We start from the raw sequence: 13,872 nt of genomic DNA, 5'->3' as shown, positions 1-13,872 counted from the left end.
CGTTTTTCATCTTTCAAGATAGATTAGAAGACCACAATATGCATCTAGAGAATTCCAATATATTCATGACAATTCTAGTGAGTTCACATATTAACTAATACATTGGACTAATTAAGTTTACTATTTCCAACTGGCCTTGGGTGAATAAAGACCAAATTTAATATATATATATATATATATATATATAGAGATGGGCTATGGTGCATTGCAATGCATAGGCTATGGTGTGCATTGGACCATAAATCACCGATTCAAAGTTCAAATGACCGATCCAAACCGTTCATCTTGTTCTATATATTAATATGTGCTTGGAGACCAAATTTTACATTTTTTGGAATTTTTTTACTATTTATTAAGCCACTTTGAAAATCGCTGATCCAACGGTGACTGTTTGGAACAGTAAAATCAGAAGCCACCGTTGGATCAGCGATTTTCAAAGTGGCTTAATAAATAGTAAAAAAATTCCAAAAAATATAAAATTTGGTCTCCAAGAACATATTAATATGGAGAACAAGATGAACGGCTTGGATTGGTCATTTGGACTTTAAATCGGTGATTTATGGTCCAATGCACACCATGGCCTATGCATTGCAATGCACCATAGCCCATCTCTCTCTCTCTCTATATATATATATATATATACTTAAATAAGTATTTTAGCAATTACCATGTTAAGTGAGAAACATAAAAGTTTGCAAAATTCTCTAATTAACAAACTTCCTTATATTAATTTATACTTGAATTTCACAAAATGTCATAGTTATGCGATAAAACCCACCAACAACATATCTGTTACATGTATATTTTCTTTCAACTTTTGATTTAAAAATAGTCAAGCAGACAACTTTTTAAATGTTGTAAAATTAAAATAAAGTTGCAACAAAAGTAAAGTAAATAACAAGAGAGATAGAGAGAGCAATAACATAATTTTATTTTCCACTATTGTATATAATATATGTGTGTAAATTTTGTATTTACAAAGCCTCTATTTATAGGCTAGAAAGAGATGTTATAATAATAAAGGAGAAAATGAATGCCTATGGTACCAAGTTTTATATTTTTTAGAAATTTTTTACTATTTATTAAGCCACTTTGAAAATCGCTGATCGAACAGTGCCTTTTGATTTTACTGTTACCGTTGGATCAGCGATTTTCAAAGTGGCTTAATAAATAGTAAAAAAATTTCAAAAAATGTAAAATTTGGTATCCAAGCATATATTAATATGGAGAACAAGTTGAACGGTTTGGATCGACTATTTGGACTTTGAATCTGGTCATTTATAGTCCAATGCACAAAGATGCCTATGCATTGCAATATATGGTAGCCTTACTATATATATATATATAGCCCATCTCTATATGAGATGGGCTATGGTGCATTGCAATGCATGGAGGGATTTGTGCATTGGACCATAAATCTAAAATTCAAAATCCAAATGACCGATCCAAACCGTTCATCTTGTTCTCCATATTAATATGTGCTTGGAGACCAAATTTTACATTTTTCTGAATTTTTTTACTATTTATTAAGTATTTTACAAAATTGTTGATCCAACGGTGGCTTAACAAAACAGTAAAATCAGCAGCCACCGTTGGATCAACAATTTTGTAAAATACTTAATAAATAGTAAAATAATTCAGAAAAATGTAAAATTTGGTCTCCAAGCACATATTAATATGGAGAACAAGATGAACGGTTTGGATCGGTCATTTGAATTTTGAATTTTAGATTTATGGTCCAATGCACAAACCCCTCCATGCATTGCAATGCACCATAGCCCATCTCTCTCTCTATATATATATATGCAGTTTAATAAATCATTGGTATGAATATGCAATTTAATAATTCAATTTAAGAACAAAGAGTACATTTGTTGTGGTTTAGGAGTGTAAACGGTCGGATACGGATAAGGATCGGATAATTTAAGTAATTTTCCGGATTCTGATCTGGACGAAATCGAATAATATCCGATCCATTTACACCCCTACCTCCAACCTTTACTCCAAAAAAATGACTCTTTTACAATGATTGGCTTAATGAATTACTCAAAGTATATTGTGTGTTGCTTCTTCATTGTTTAGTTTTTATACATATTTCTATTTGATACTAATTTGATCGGGAATTACATTAGAGGTTATATAGGTCTTTGCCATATAATAATTTATTCAAGTATTGTTGCACCCAGAACAAAATTAAGTAATGATAATGATGAGGGTAGCTAGCTTTCATTCAATCTTCTTATACAGTGTCAGGGATTTATATATCAGAAGAAGTTAATTATATTTCACCTTGCTCTTTTAAACATCTGTGGATTAAAACCGAAAGTCCCAAGAAGCATAAAATTAAAATGAATAGGTGTGAAATTAAACTTAATTTGTGATCAGAAGCTACCTGGAACCAAATTTGTTCTCCTACGTACGGTGATAAAAATTCATAGTATGCAAGAAATAATATGAACTTGCAGTTTCTAATATATGAAATTAATTATTTTTTTCTGGTTGAATTTTTTTTGTCCGGGTACATTTTATAATTTCCTGGATAAACATATAATTTAAATAACCGTTCATAGATCTTGTAATTTGAAAGGAAAATAATCTTAATCAATTCATGCATGCATCTTAAATGTTGCCAATTACATATCGGAAGATTAAAAGTTACAATCCACGATATAATTAATTGCTCAGATATTACCAGCTTATGGATTTGGGAAGATTAAAAGTTACAATCCACTAGATAATTAATGGATTTGGGAAGATCCAGCCCACGTACGCCATCCATGCAATGTCTTTACTAATTTCACATAGTGAATCGATCCGAGCAGATTATATTAATTTCACAAGTTTGCTTTTAGAATATGATATGTCGTCTATCTAATTTTGATAATTTGTTTCGATTAAATCATCCAATATTAGTATTTTTTTTTACCAATAAAGAAAGTGATAATAGCCAATCTTCAGTTTTTCGATGATCTACATATTTCTTTTTCTGCTAAAATTAATGTGCATTTTTTTTGTCTGATAAAATCAACATACGAATCGACAGTCCATTAATTCTTTGTGAGTATCCACAATGGTAAAAGTGCTTAACAATATCGGTATCCTTTTGGATACTCCCGCTGGTAATAGATACTCATACACTAGTACAAAAATGCTAATCAAACACCGAAAAAGATGAAAATATATCAAACATATATCGCATGGACGATTATTCCCAAAACTTCTTTTTGCATTTTTTGGTGGAAAATTATAAAAAAGAATCATATTACATTGGCAAAACATAATATATATAGGATATGGCTATAAATTTGTTAGTAGTTTGTCATTACCAATTTTCATGAGAATTGGGGGCCACACAGCGACAAAAACCCAACATTTTTACACTACCACACTGCATTTTTGTTGTTTTTAATTTAAAACTACTAATGCAAACAAAAAATGGTTGAAAAAGAATGATAGAGATCCAGAAGATTAGTTTCAAAACTACAACTATATACAAGAAAACCTTTTAATATTTTGGGCAAAAAAATGTACGAATAAAAAACTAAAAATTACCAGAATAGTGAAACTATCACATTTTATAACAAGATTACAAGGTAAAAGAGGGGTATATTTGCAAAAAGACATGATCTATTTGCAGAGTTTAGGTTATAGCAGTCTTGCACAGTGGACAAGCATTCTTTCTCCTCAGCCATGTATCAATGCACTGTGCAAAACAAAATGATTTCCAACAGATTATTTTTCCGTTAGATACAAGAAAATAGACATCAATTTTGCAGAACTTTTTATTTTTAGATATATATATAATATAATAAAGAATATTAGAATGATTTCCATCAGATTTTCGCCCATTTAACCCATTTTTTATTACTAGCATCCCTCTACAACATCTATAAATTCACAGACAGTCATTCCAATTTCCTATATTATGTTATATTAATTTTTGAAAATAAAAAATTGTCAATTTTTCTATATAAAAAATATTGGTAACACCGTAACAGTAAAAATACGGATAATTTTTACCTCTTTATGGAAATTGTGTATGCACGGTAAATGCCGCATCATATCTCCAGCAGCTGGGGTTTCCAGGCATATCACACAAGCATCCTCCAATCTGTTTCCCTAAAAATAGATTATAACAAATTAATACATATTAGAAAAAAAATCAATCAAAGAAGAAAATTTACATCAGATAGTATAACGAATGAATGTCCACATGAACCTTGATTATAGAAATTAAGAACCAGCCTTTGATCTAGTGACAAAGGCATATGGTCTCTATGTGAGAGTTCATGAGCTCGAAACCCGGATAAGAGAAATCCTTTGTTATAATAACAAGAGTATTAAATAGTTGAGTAGCTTGACTTCTAACTTTTACTTTAAAAAAAAAAAAAACCTTGATTGTAGAAACAGGTAATATATTGATCTGGCTGTCAGTGGCACCCGCATGCTGATGATTATCTTTATCCTTTGTTGACAAGATCCTATAGATAGCACTGTATACACACACACATACACACACACACACATAGAGAGAGAGAGAGAGAGAGAGAGATGAGGGCTAAATTAGAAACAAAAACAGAGATTACCTAGGATGAGAATTGGGACTGTCTAAATAAACATCTAATGTTACCTAGGATGAGCATTGCAAATGTTTCATGGCTAAAACTGTAAATATATCCACATAGGAATGAAATGAAGAAAGAAATTATTACTCATGGAAGTCTGGATAAGTATCACACAACATGTCGATATCACATTGGTTTTTGAAAGCTTGTGCTTTCAAAATACTTTTTATCTGCGTAACACTACAGCAAAATGACTCGTTTGGGACCGAGTTTTGGGACCAGGGACGCAGAAGATCCCTGAAAAATAAAAAAATAAAAAATAAAAAAAGCACCGGGGACGGATTTGACCCAATGCCTTCTGGGACCGGCGCCCACACCCTTCTGGGACCCATTTGGCCCGGTCCCAGAAGGGTCCCATTGATAAATCCCTCCTTTCTCTCTGTCTCACGCATTTCTCTCTGCCTCAATTTAGGGTTAGCTAAAAAATAAAAACATCCCCGCCGCCAGCAGTGCCTCTCTCTCTCTAACCCCGATCATGGATTTGGTCGACGATCCTTCTCTCTCTGACCCCGCCAGCAGTGTCTCTCTTTATCTCTACCCCAACTTTTCTTCAATTAGATTTGATAAGAGCTTGATTTTTCTTCAATTTTCCTCAATTTTGGATATTTTTCTCTGATTCGCTCTGTGATTTTGCGGTTGTCACCATGGGAAGACCTAAGAAGGCCGAATCAACGTAAGTTAACCTCTATCACTCGTGTATTTTCGTTGCTAGGTTTGAAATTTGGGGCTAGGCGAGTTTCTAATGGTTTCCCGTTTATTAATTGAAGGGCGGCTGAAAAGAGAAAGGGCCCTGCACCTAAGAAAATTTCCAAGAAAGTCAAAAAGGATCCAAACAAGCCTAAGAGACCTCCCTCTGCCTTCTTTGTTTTCATGTAAGTCTTCACATTTGTACTGATCTACTGGTCAATTGATGCACTTACGTTTTTTCTATCTTAAATAAATATAGATTAGCAAAGCTGGAGGAGCTAAATGGAAGAGTCTGTTAGAATCTGTGAGTGTTTTCATCTCATTCGTTTGGCTGCTTGAAGATTTAGTGAAATTTGAAATATTTATCTGAAATATTTTAACTTTCAGATCTGTTGTATTTAATAATATATTTTTTCTATGGAAAATTCAGGAGAAGGCACCCTATGCAGCCAAAGCAGTAAAGCACAAGGAGGTATTTTATGTTTCTACATTGTTTCTCAAAAATCTGATCTAAGGGGCTCATATATTTTCTTCAAAGTTAAGAAAATAAATGTAGTATTACATTTTTACTTATGTAAATTTGTATCATTAGCTACTATTATTTATTTCTAATCAATGCTAGGCACTTGAAAAAAGGCTATTCTTTCTGGATATCAAGGGAAATGATTGTAACAATAAGATAGCTAATTTTCTACATTTATCATACTGTCACCAACTGTTATGTTGATTTTCATGCTGTAAAATTGCCCCAGTTTTGAAAGTTAACAGAATCTGATGGAGATTGTTTTGTATTTTTGCAAATAACCCTAGATATAGCATCCACTAATTTACCAAATGTTAAAACAACCTTTAAATTATTATAATGGAAAACTTATTTTTTGTTAAATGTTTGACTATTTTGCCTGGTTTATATACGTCATTTTCCTATGATCCAGTTTAAGCTAAAAACAGGAAAAGATTTAATTGCTAGGTTCTAATTCTGTCTACTGATAGAAAGCTATTTGACCAAATATAATAAAATGTTTGTATATTTGAAAGCTGGTCAGTACCAGCCCCATAGTTTGTACCACGAAAAAAATATCACAATGCTTGTAAGTAGTACCACCGCTCAAATAAACGGCAACCGTGAGTTTTTTTTTTCTTTCGAAAGATTTTAGATGATGGAAGTGTGAGTGCTAAACTGAGAAAGAAATCCAAGAATGAGCTTCTAGTTCGTCTATATGGCACTTATGAATAGTAAGTTCCAATCTTTTCCTTTATATTTTCATGTACAATTTTATTATGCTTTATCTTAATTCACTTCACCCTTTGTCACTTGTAGCATGTATGTGGATGCCACTAAATCAAATTATGAATTTGAAGATGTAAATTGGAATCCCCCTGTAATTTTCTCTCATCTATTTAATTTTTTTGTAAATACAACTAGTTTAGTTCATAAATCTGTAGGTGTTGAAGAGAGAAAATAAGACCATGAAGGAGATGTTCCAAGAAGCACTAGAACAGGTTTTAGTAATTTCCATTCTTTATTTTTAAGTAATAGCAAAAGGCTATATTAATACATGTAAATATATTGAGTTTGTTTCATACATCTCTAATGGAATCAAAATATATCATTTGGCAGGATATGTCTCTGATGCTACCCAAAGGACAATCTAAGCTTGAATCATCAAAAACAGAAGGTCAGTACAAAAGAAAGTTTTTGTTTTGTCATTTTCCAATACACTATAGATTATTCTGGGAATTAGGCATTGAAGCCTTCTCACATAGTACATTAATATAGGTTTGATCATCATTATGATACCTGATAGCATAGCAAATTGAGTTTCTAGTATGAGCTGCTTATTCCTTGTTATTGTTGTATGAATGCCTGTTCTTTGTTGCAAGTGTAATGAGAGTCAAATTGTACATATATTAGTATTACACCTTTATAACTGTACAAATGGATTGTTTAGGGTTTTTTCAAATAGGAGCAGAGTTTTTATTGTATTTGCAAATTAGAACATAACTTTCTTGTTGCATGAATGCTTGTTCTTTGTTGTATGAATGCATGTTCTTTGTTTTTATTGTATTTGTTTAGATAATCCTTGCTATTCCTGTATGAATGCATGTTCTTTGTTGCAAGAGCGAATGCATGTTTTTTTTTTTTTTTTCATCTTGTGTTGCTTGGGAAAATTATATTTGACAGCAAAATTGGGGCTCGAGAAAAATACATGACCATAATGGGTTTAATATTTATATTTGTTTGGTACATTTCGTATCAATTGGAAAAAAGAAAAATAATAAAATATGCCAAAAAAATAAAATAAAATAACCTTCTGCGACCGATTTTGAACCCTTCTGTGACCGTCCAATCGGTCTCTGATAGATTTCTAGCCACGTTAGCGTGTCGCATTCGTGACGGATTTAGTCGGTCGCTGAAGAGGTCATCTGTGACCGGCGCTATACCTTTCAGAGACCGATGACGTCAGCAGGGCTGTCATCAGTGACGGAGCAACTGCGACCGGGTCATCTGCGACCCATTTTGGTCATCTGGGACCGGCGCCCACCTTCTGGGACCGGCGCTTCACCCATCTGCGACCCATTTGGCCGGTCGCAGAAGGGTATTTCTGCTGTAGTGTAAATAAACAATGAAATAAATATGTCAACAAAATACTAATTTTATCATAAGAAGATACTTCAAACAAAAAGAAAAACAAGTTATTACCGAATTCAAACAAAAAGAAAAACAAGTTAGACCAACTGAATCCTCTCCACAGTTGTGTTATAAACAACTAAGAATTATACTATTTATTTTGTTTATCCTATAATAATTTTAATCTTTTTGCTTACCTCATAATTAAGCAAATATTTTTTAAAAGTGTTTGTTTTGCAATATCAACCGAAACAAACTTAAAAGTGTTTTCTTTATAAAAAAATGTTTGGCGTTATAATATGATTAAAGATTCTTAATTATGTATTGGATTTCTTTTGATATATTTTGAGACTATGTTATGTGCAACAATCGGCTTAATTCTTTAAGACACAAAAACATTTTTTTTTCTAATTTATCATAATTCCACGATCTACTATATCATCTCGCACAGATCGAAGTTATCGCTGTGCTAGATCAATTCAACAAACAAAACACTGGGAAATTTAAAGAATTAAAAGATACCTCTCGGTATTGGTCAAGGGTTGTACGGATAATATCGATAACGGCGCGCACAGCTGCCAAGTTGGCTTGGCGCAGAATTTCGCGGCGCTTAGTGTCAGTGAAGGTCACAGTTTTAGACGAGCCGGCACGCATGGCGGGAAGAGAGGAGATAACAACTGCCATTGATGGAGAGATGTTTTGCAAACCCTAGAGAAAAGTCGTCCGAGAGAGAGAGAGAAAGGAGGACGAGATAAAAAAGTGAAAAACAGAAATAATTGAATTGTGGTTTCTTATTCTTTTTTTCTTGCCAATTCCTTGTACATTGCTCCTTTATATACATGAGATATAGTCAAATACAAGGAAGAAAATAAACATATAAAGTATGACAATAAAATCTGATTTGGTGAAGTAATGGAAAAGATCCACTATTGATTTTGCTGAAATTAGATTCTGTGAAGAATACTGGATTTCAAATGTATATAATTAGTTTGTCTAAAATGGGCCGGGATGGATCAATTATTAGGCCCATTTAGACACCGGATTACTTTTTGAACTGTGTAAAAATAGTGCAAGTCTAAAATTAGTGTCAGAATCTCATTATTCACTGTAAGGTACCTTTTTTATTTTCTTTACTGAATATAATACCACAATTCGTGGTATTTTTCTTTATTTTTTAAGGCTATTAAAGTAAACTAGCACATTTTTTTATGAGTACAAATTGATGATCATTCGCGGTGGCTTTTGTATATTAACTTGCATAATAAAAATGGAAATCACAAGACAAGACCAAATTCTCGGCTAAGAAAGCTAAACCCTAGAATCACAACTTGATTCATAAATTATACGGTAAATATTTACCTGAGGCGCGGAGGCGTCAGATACGGGGAGAGAGACGAGTGGCGGAGCAACGTGTCGAGAGACCCGTGGAGATAGAGATTTGCGGCAAGGCTGAGCGGAGGAGAGGGGGGATGGGGAAGGCCAGAGGAAGATGAAACGACGGAGGGAGAGCCGAGAGGATGAGGCAATGGGGCGTGGTCGGAGAGAATCAGCGGCAGAGATAGAGAGAGAGAAACACGGAGGAGAGGGAGAGAAAGAGAGAGGGATGAGTTGAGACTCAAATATTTTGTCTAAGAACAGAGGCACCAAACGAAAATAAAAACCCTAGCGCCAAATATAGTATTAGGATCAGTTAATTACTAATAACAGATCCTGATTAGAAACTATTAGGATCAGCTTTACTAAATAACTGATCTTGATTTTTATTTATTTTAAAAAATAACGAAATTACTATTAGAATCGGTTATTTATAAACAACCGATTCTAATATTATCAGGATTGGTTATTATAAAGAACCGATCCTAATGGTGCATATATTAGGATCAGTTTTTTATAATAACCGATCCTGATACTATTGGGATCGGTTGTTATAAAAAACCGATCCTAATGGTGCATACATTAGGATCGGTTATTATAAAGAACCAATTATGATAGTTTTTATGATCGGTTTTGTGAAATTAACCGATCCAGATAGATCGATCATAATTCCAATTTCACCTTTTGATACTTAATTAGTCATGTCTTCATTTTAGTCTATTTTTTATATCATTTAAGGAATGCTATTTGCTTATTTAATATGTCATTTTGTATGAGATTTTCCGAAATTTTTAAATATACCATAACCTAAAAAAAAAAAAAATCAAAACACCATTGTTTCCTGAAAATTCGAAAAATGCCATGGCCGCATCCCCTAGAAGCGGGCATTTATTTTGGGCCGCTTTTAGGGGATGCGGCCATGCCCGCTTCTAGGGGATGCGGTCACCCCTGGCCGCTTCTAGGGGATGCAACCACTCTTCAGATGTGCCTACGGTTTATTCCCGCTGGCTGAGACTGCATAGACAGTAGCATTTGGTTCTGTAGTCCAGTAGTAAACTGACAGTTTATTTATCATACTATTTTTTTTTAATTTTTTTATTTCGTAACGACATATCGAATAAATGAATAAAATAATTACAACTATTTTTAAACAACAAAAAACAACAAATAAATGAAAACAAAAAACAAAATAAATAAATAAAAAAACAAAATAAATCAAAATAAAATAACAAAAAAATACATTCTGAAAAAAAAAAATTGGGTGGCCGCATCTCCTACAAGAGGCCCAAAAATATGGCCACTTTGCCTAGATGCGGCCACCCAAAAGGTGGCCGCTTCTAGGGGATGCGGCCATGGCATTTTTATAATTTTCAGAAAATAGTGGTGTTTTGATTTATTTTTTTGAGATTATGGTATATTTAAAAATTTCGGTGAGATTTCTCTATGAAAATATGAAAATATGTCTAAGAGATAAAAATATATATATATATATATATATATATGTCATTTAAGGAATGCTATTTATGTGTAGATGTCATTTAATATGTCATATATATATTGTGAATATGCAAAAGAGCTTTCAATGAAGTAGATATAAATTACATCGTTAATTTGTTCTCTAAGTTCCAACATTTGGATGAATTATGGAGAGAACAAGATGTCAGGCATATGATCCCATGGTATATTGTTGTTTGAATATATAAATAGAATAATGGCTACTTTAATTGAAGAAAATGAAAGTAATCGCTCTACAAAAACTAGGAACAATTTGCATGCATCACAATGCTACGACTGATATATCAACATATATATTATATATTTATTGTTTCTGTACAGGAGTATCAAAAAAACATATATTACCCCCCAAGTCAAAGAGTGATTCGGAGCTGCATATCTACTGTGTTAATTGACGGTGCAGTTATAATGTATTGTCACACGTAATTAAAATAGCTTTTTACAGAAATTTAAGATAAAAATAACATGTCATTTCATGCTTATTTTTGTAATTATTCATTTTTCATATGATTCTTAAATTTTTTGATGCGATTCACACACTTAAGTTTTGAATAAAAATGAAGTGTGTGTGAAAAACTACTTATTATATCTTTTAGTTGTTAAATTAATTGTGAGTTAAAAATCTTGTAGTTTTTAAATGAATTGTGTGTTAAAAATAAATTGTTGATGTGAAATTGTTAGCTATTTTGATATACACTTATTAAGTAAAATATGTTTAATATAACTTTGCAATTTATAATATTAGATTTCAGAGAAAATCAACAATTAATCTGATAAAGTCTAATCAATCTTAGCAACAATATTTTATGGTTAGTGAATATCATTATTTATAAACTGGTGTTATGTTTGTCATTCTTAACAATTAATTAGGGTTAATTCGCTTTTATGATACGTTGTCAGGGCTCCCATTATTTATGTATGTTTTAATATCTTTACTCGAGCAAGTTTGTTGCTTTTGATCATTAATTATTTAACGATTTGTAACCTGAAAAAAATTATATTAAATAGAACATTTTGTTTATTACAATTTTCTGCAGGTGTGCCATATTGATGATGTGTACGGGCTTAACCTTGGTTAAAATATATTTGCATGACACTAATCAATTGAGTTAATGTAAAATTGCAAGTTAGTCCTGTATATATTTTTATTAATTGTATTTTTTTTGCATTATTAGATATAATTTATCTTTCTTTTTTTTAATAAATTGTGCTTTAAAGCAACTTTACTTTTTATTTAATGTATTACTGCCAACTGGGATAGAAATGGGCGTCCAAAGGAAAATCGATACAACGAACTTTAGATTGCAAGTCCGTTCTTAAAAATAAATTAGATTGCAAGTATAGTGAACAGTACCAAAATAGCCCTTTCAAACTTTCTTTTTTGGGGTGTGGGGTTGGGGGCGTAAATGGATAGTTTTTGTATGACAATTTAGTCTACAGAAGAGTGTGTTTTCAATAAACCCTTATATATTATATTTTGGTTCAAAATGGCCCCTTCAACTCTTAATGAGCCCAGTTCAATCGGGCCCATCTCTACTTTGTTAAACGGTCTTCACTTTTAATAAGCCCAGTTCACGGAAAAAATGTTTCTTATGGGTTGGTACGAGCCACCTATTGGCACCGGTCTCAAATGAAATAATATGACAAAAAATTGAAGGGTACTTTGTTATATGTATAGTACATTAATTTCTTTTTTTAAATCTTCGCAATGGTTTTGAAGTTGTGAGCGGGGTTCGAACTTCGACCTTTGGATAGCTAAAGTTTTAGAACATTTTTTCTAACCAACTGTACTACTGTTACATCGCATTGTACATTATTTCAATCTAAGAAATAATTTTATGCAATATGAATGTGCTAAAGTATACAGGGGAGTTGAAGACATATATAATTTAGCATATTAATTTTACTTTCAATTAAAATCGTATTTCTAAATTAGGTCAACAGTACTCTAAATTTTTGTTCGACTGTTACTAGCTATTATTAAACAAACTAAGAACGAAATCATGCATTATTTTCATTGACTAACAGACATCATGCCTTTTAACAATGAAAAGGCTGTTAATTAATCAGAATCAATATTAAATGAAAACAAATAATCGATCTTCTAAAATGTGCAGTTTGACAGATCAAATGAAGACTGACCTAAAATTTTGGAGCAGCAGTGAAGTCTGAATTAAAAATAAAATAAAGAGCCTTAATCTTGGTTTCGGTCAATTCAGACATAGGTAGAACTTTTACACATGATAGTCTATAATTTCAGAAAATTTGGCCTCAAATCAACGATCAGAATAATTGTCCATATTCAACGAACAAAAAAATAAATATAAAAACCTCGATGTTTAGATTTGTCATTCCATGTGGTATTCGACCTGGCAGGCTAACTTGACTGAGTTGTGGTTTAATCTCTTTACGTGAAAGAGATTATACATCAACTTAGCTCAAATAAGACTATCGGGTCGAACACCACATGGAATGACAATCTTAAAACATGTTATTTATTATAATTTAAAAAAAATGAAAGAGAACTGGAGGTATATTATTGAGTTATGAATTATGTATATTAGTATATGTATGTTGAATATACTAATTATTTATGTTTGTTAAATGTTGAATATATTAATTATTTATGTTTGTTAAATGTTGAATATTTATTGAATGATGGATGTTTAATATTAATTGTATGTTTAATGGCTAGCTAATATGGGTGCTAGCATACTATAAATCGTTAAAAAAGAAAATAAATCATACATGGTTCTAAACAACAATTCGTATAAGGTGTCCAAAATAGTACACATATCACTTGTAGAAACCAACATTTCAGTGCCCCTTTTATTGTGATCTGACACAGTTGGATTTAGTTAACTGTGTATATTAGTTCAATACATACACGGTTTAGAAACCGTGTACAAAGTACCCTCCTATTCATACACAACGCTTGCTGATACGGTCATGTAACCGTGTTTCATTAGCTTTTCAGACTGTGTATGGTCGCGTTTTCTGTACAAGTGATAGCACTTTATAATATTGTTGAACCTAAAA

At 32.1% G+C, this 13,872-nt stretch overlaps 2 long non-coding RNA genes across 5 annotated transcripts; one reads left to right on the top strand and one right to left on the bottom strand.

Moving 5' to 3' along the window:
* Positions 1-3,611: 3,611 nt before the first annotated feature.
* Positions 3,612-4,452, bottom strand: LOC144544974 (uncharacterized). Its single transcript, XR_013508370.1, has 3 exons — positions 4,394-4,452; positions 4,021-4,119; positions 3,612-3,703 (listed from the first exon to the last, which is right to left on the bottom strand). It is a non-coding gene; the product is annotated as an uncharacterized LOC144544974 (long non-coding RNA).
* Positions 4,453-5,053: 601 nt separating this feature from the next.
* Positions 5,054-7,276, top strand: LOC144545242 (uncharacterized). 4 transcript variants are annotated; one of them, XR_013508444.1, is made up of 7 exons: positions 5,054-5,298; positions 5,393-5,497; positions 5,572-5,616; positions 5,743-5,784; positions 6,463-6,548; positions 6,634-6,815; positions 6,934-7,276. It is a non-coding gene; the product is annotated as an uncharacterized LOC144545242 (long non-coding RNA). The 4 variants fall into 4 exon arrangements; XR_013508442.1 differs by having other exon boundaries at positions 5,572-5,784; positions 6,634-6,676; positions 6,759-6,815; XR_013508443.1 differs by having other exon boundaries at positions 5,572-5,784; positions 6,934-6,991; positions 7,093-7,276.
* The last annotated feature ends 6,596 nt before the right edge of the window (positions 7,277-13,872 follow it).

The sequence above is a fragment of the Carex rostrata genome, chromosome 27, assembly GCF_964058835.1.
Source record: "Carex rostrata chromosome 27, lpCarRost1.2, whole genome shotgun sequence".
In the NCBI taxonomy this organism is placed as follows: domain Eukaryota; kingdom Viridiplantae; phylum Streptophyta; class Magnoliopsida; order Poales; family Cyperaceae; genus Carex; species Carex rostrata.
Note: the sequence above shows the minus strand (reverse complement) of the source record. Positions and strands in the feature narration are given on the sequence as shown.